Genomic DNA, 4,609 nt, shown 5'->3' with positions numbered 1-4,609 from the left:
CTCTCTCTCTCTCTCTCTCTCTCTCTCTCTCTCTCTCTCTCTCTCTCTCTCTCTCTCTCTCACTCACACACACACACACACACACACACACTGTCTCTCTGTCTCTCTCTGTCTCTCTCTCTCTAAAATACGGTCCCAAGAAAGTATGGGGTAGGAGGAGATTGCTCTCTGTTCTGTGTTTCCATACCATGGCACCTAGCCCTCAGCACAGTGACCTGAGCCCTCCTAGAAGGACAGTAGTCCTGTTGAATCCAGCACACAAGTGACACCTACACCCACCTGGCTGGCCACCCCCAGCCATGTTCTGGCCTGTGGGAGACCCCTGGTCCCAACCTTGGTTCTGCCAGCTAACACTTACCTTACTCACAGTGAGGATGGCTGCAGAAGCTTCTAGTGGAATACTGAGCCGAGCAGGAGCCGGGGTGCCCTTTATACTGTTCCTCAGCCTGGCCTCTTTCCCAAGGTGAAGGAGATGGACTGGTTTCACCGCTCCTGTTGGTCAACTTCTTCTAGCCCCTTCCTGACTCATCATGGGAACCTTAAGCAAAAAACCCCTCAGGGCCCCTTTTCGCAGGGACACACAGCTCCTGCCTGGCCAGAGGGCTCTGGGGGCTCATTCACTCCTGTGATACTCGCGACCTGGGCACAGGGAGGTGAGGGAGGCATCTCAGGAACCAGGTCCCCTTTTCCTCTTGTTTTGTGACCTCAGCCAAGCTTTTCTTCTGAATCTCAGTTTCTCCACCTATAAAATGGGTTTTTCCTCCTTATTAGGCTGTGGGATTCATTTCCAAGGGCACAGAATAGAAAGTTATATGTCTTTCTGGGATGTCCAGTCTGGAGATGTTGTGTAAAGGTGGGAGGAATCACTTCTCATGAAGGGATGGGGCTGTTGGAGGATTCTCTTGGCCACTAGTCCACAGCCCATCTGCTCTCAAGACACATCTATAACTCCATTCTGTGTGGAAATAAACTCTGTCCTGTGATGGGGTAGGGTTGAGTCTGACAACTTTAGGCCCAAAACATCAAGCAGAAGGCTTTGCAGGGGCTACCATGTGCTAGAGGCTATCCAGGCCCTATGATGAAGGCTGTAGTTACAGAAGTTTCCAAGAACGCCATGCTCACCAAAACTCCAAGGCATGGACCATTCTAAGTCTTTAATATATAAATCTATATATATATTTAAAATAAATATATAGTACATAAAAATTAAATAATAAAGATTGCTTCTTATGGTGATAAAACAAACATTTCATACAATGTTTTGGGGAAATGCATGAAGGTATAAAATCAAAACTAGATCATCCATTACTATCTCTAAACTACTCTCTAAAAATAGCTTAAGCTAGCTTTCAGAGTGGGGATTAGAGCTTGCTTGTCCCTCCCCAGTGCTGATGATGACCTAACACTCCTGGAATACAATCCAAACCACTGCCTCAGGTTCAAAGACCCTCACTGAGGGTCCTCAGTTACTAGGGCAAGCCCAGTGCTCCCCACCTCTGGAGGCTCTCTGTGTCTTTCAGCTTCACTGTAAATGTGGGGACCTGCCAGAGAGCCTCCCTGAGACCCATCTAGAGAGTTATTCCCTGGTTCGCTTCATTTCACTAAGAACAATTGAGGGCCCTTTTATATGCTTTTGTTCACTCATTTATTTTCCATGTCTCCCATTGGAAAATAAGCTCTAAAAGGCAGGAGTTTTGCCTGTTGGGTTTTCCACTATGTCCCCAAAACCTGTCATAACCGTCGAATATAATCAGTGCTCTATAAACATTTGTCGAAGGAATGAAAGAACAGTGCATCTCAAAACCTGGAGAAAATTACCATTGAGCATTTTAGTGTTGTGTGTGTGTGTGTGTGTGTGTGTGTGTGTGTGTGTAAACAAAACTGAACTGTGACTTGCCTTTCTTTTTAATGATTGGTTAATAGCTTATTTTATGAACATCATTTGGACTCCCTTCTTCACAACCTAGAATAATATCAAGGAAAATACTCATTTCTGGGGCTAACTTTGAGATTCATTCTGATTTCCCCATAGTTTTCCTCACAGGCACCTCCCTCCCAGCTCCAAATAGATCTATTTATGGTGCTAATTTTGCCATGCTCCTGGAGCTTAGTCTGGAAAGACAGATGGAGGGACTCCTGCCTCCAGAATACTACCCTCTGCTCATGCCCTCTCTGGTCCCTGAGCCCACCTGGGACCTCACATGTTCTCTGCCTTAGCACAGGGATGGCCATCTTCTGGGGCTGGGAAAGCCCTCTCCACCCTGCCCCCTGCCATCCCCCTCCCCCATGCAGAACCAACCCTGTATCCTCACACATGGGCACCCATGCCCTGTGCTCTGCTGCTGACATCACACAGGAGGAATCTGCCCCTCCCCAGCTCATTACAGTCAGTCCCAGGTAGCCACACTGGTCTTATGGGTTTCCAGGGGCTAGTACCTGCCAGATCTACCTCCCGCCCTCTGATTCATAGCATAATGAGAGCTTTGCAGGGAAGACAGTGTGTGTGAGTCTTTGGCCACTGGGCAAAGCTAGGGTGTGGTGAGCTCCATGTGGTGAAGCATGGAGCTGACATGTGTGTGTGCAGGGGAGGGGTTGGAGGAGCCCCAGCCTTTTAGGGGCTCAGAGGCCCCATGCTCTGCCCTCAGGTTGCCCCATCTGGGGCACAGACAGGCATGTGTACGGGGGAGATCCTCTTGGTGTCTGTGCGAGTGACCCCACAGGCCCACATGAGGAGGCCGGGTAACTGCCCATCCCCCGCCCAGTGTAATGAGGATGAGCTCATATCCCATGACACAGGCAAAGGCCCTGACGCCAGCTCATCCCCAGTTCAAAGAGGCCCCAGCTCTTTCTCTTGCAGAGCTAGAAACTCCCCAAAAGAAACAACCTTCTTGAACTGTTGCTTAGCTGTGGGGGCAGGAGGAATGGGTCACGAATTTCACTTCCTGGGGGATGTGAATGGATGAGGACAACTCTTCGTAAGGGACGGGATGAGGGCAGATGGTCCTGAGAGGCAGACTTGGACCAGGAGGTCTCATGTTCCCACCTTGGCTCACCATGACTAGGCTGTTTCCCGAAGAGGCAATACCTCCATCCTCTGAGGCCACTAACTTCCTCTCCATCCCCTGACGCCTCCTCCTCTGCTCAGCGCACTGTTGCCTACATCATCTAACAATCTGCAGCCCACACTGGCCACCTTCCCACAGGCCCAGAATCCTCACTCTCCTCCTCCATGGCCTCCTGAACCTGACCTCCGTGCCTCACTTGTCTTTTATGCCTGCCTACTGCTCCAAGAAGGGAGAGAAGACCAAGAAAGGGCCAAGAGGCTGATTCTTCCTCTCCGACCTCCTGGGTTGGCCTGTCTGATGTGCCCTGGTTGCCTTCCTTATGTCTTCCTCTGGCTTCCCCTCCTTGGTCTATGAGGTTGCTGGTTCCCAATTTCATTCCCCATCGCTGGCTTTTGTTTGTGAATCTGATCCCTGTGGAGGGACAGTCACAGTTCTGCCCCTGGTGCAAAAAGTGGGGCAAAGCCAGGAAAGTTTATCAGTAGCAGAGAAAAGGAGCTGTTCAGTGTCCTCTCCTCCAACTGGCAGGATGCCCTCCCCTGGGGCTCCCTGGGACATCACATTCTGGGCAACATAGGAGTACTATACAGAGGATTGGCATCACCTGATCCTGGAGAAGAGGTTTTCACCAAGAGGAGTTAATTGCCTTGCTGGAGCCCTGCTCAGCCCCAGTGTGGCCCTTTTCTAACCTCATCTCTTCTTTGTATTTGTGCACTGTTTGACTGTCATTAAGCTGTCTAACTGCTCCAGGCAGCCAGATGGGTCTGTCTGGTGCAGAGCATCAAACAGTGCCTCTTCCTTCTTCCCTAAAATTTGCCTCCCTGCTTACTCTCTGCATCAAACCAAGCCACAATGCAGAGTCAACGCGAGTCTTGGTCTCTGGGGTCCCAATTGGGTCAGTGTGCTGGGGAGGGCCTTGGCTACCACCCCAACCTCCCAGGGAGTTACAACCTCTGACCTCAGAAAGCCCCAGATTTAGGGGGACACGGCTCCTGTTCCCAGGAAACTCCCATCTGATGGGAAGACAGGTACAGGAACAGAGTGATGGGTACGATTCAATGCTATGCCACATGAGCACACAACTAACTGGCCTAGGCATGGATGCAGGGGTGAACAGGCCAGGGCTGTGAGTCTCCCTGGGGAGAAGGCAAAGGAGGCAAACCTTCAAAGCCTACTGTTTACTAGACATGGTGCTAAACAAGCCTCATCCACTATCTCATTTAACCCTCTGCATTTCACAGATGAGCAGCTGAAGCTCAGAGCAAGGGTCCCCCAGCCAGCAAGTGGAGCAAGCGTGGGTGTGTGTGCTCCCAGGCCAGCCTCTCCACCAGGGAAGGCAGGGATGTCCATCAAGTGCAATAGATACCGGAGATACCGGAGAAGCAGCTTCCAGGGTTGCCACAGAGGAAGATTGAAGAGCTGCAAACCAGAAGATGCCTGAGCTGGAAACTGCAGGAGTGGCCGAAAAGTTATTTTCCTGCCACTCAGGTTTTACTAGAAAGCCTGCTTGGAGTGGGGTGTAGCGGGGAGGGCAGGAAGGAGAGAGA

Source organism: Lipotes vexillifer, unplaced genomic scaffold (genome assembly GCF_000442215.2).
Source record: "Lipotes vexillifer unplaced genomic scaffold, Lipotes_vexillifer_v1.1 scaffold209, whole genome shotgun sequence".
NCBI lineage: Eukaryota > Metazoa > Chordata > Mammalia > Artiodactyla > Lipotidae > Lipotes > Lipotes vexillifer.
This window is presented reverse-complemented; position numbering follows the sequence as displayed.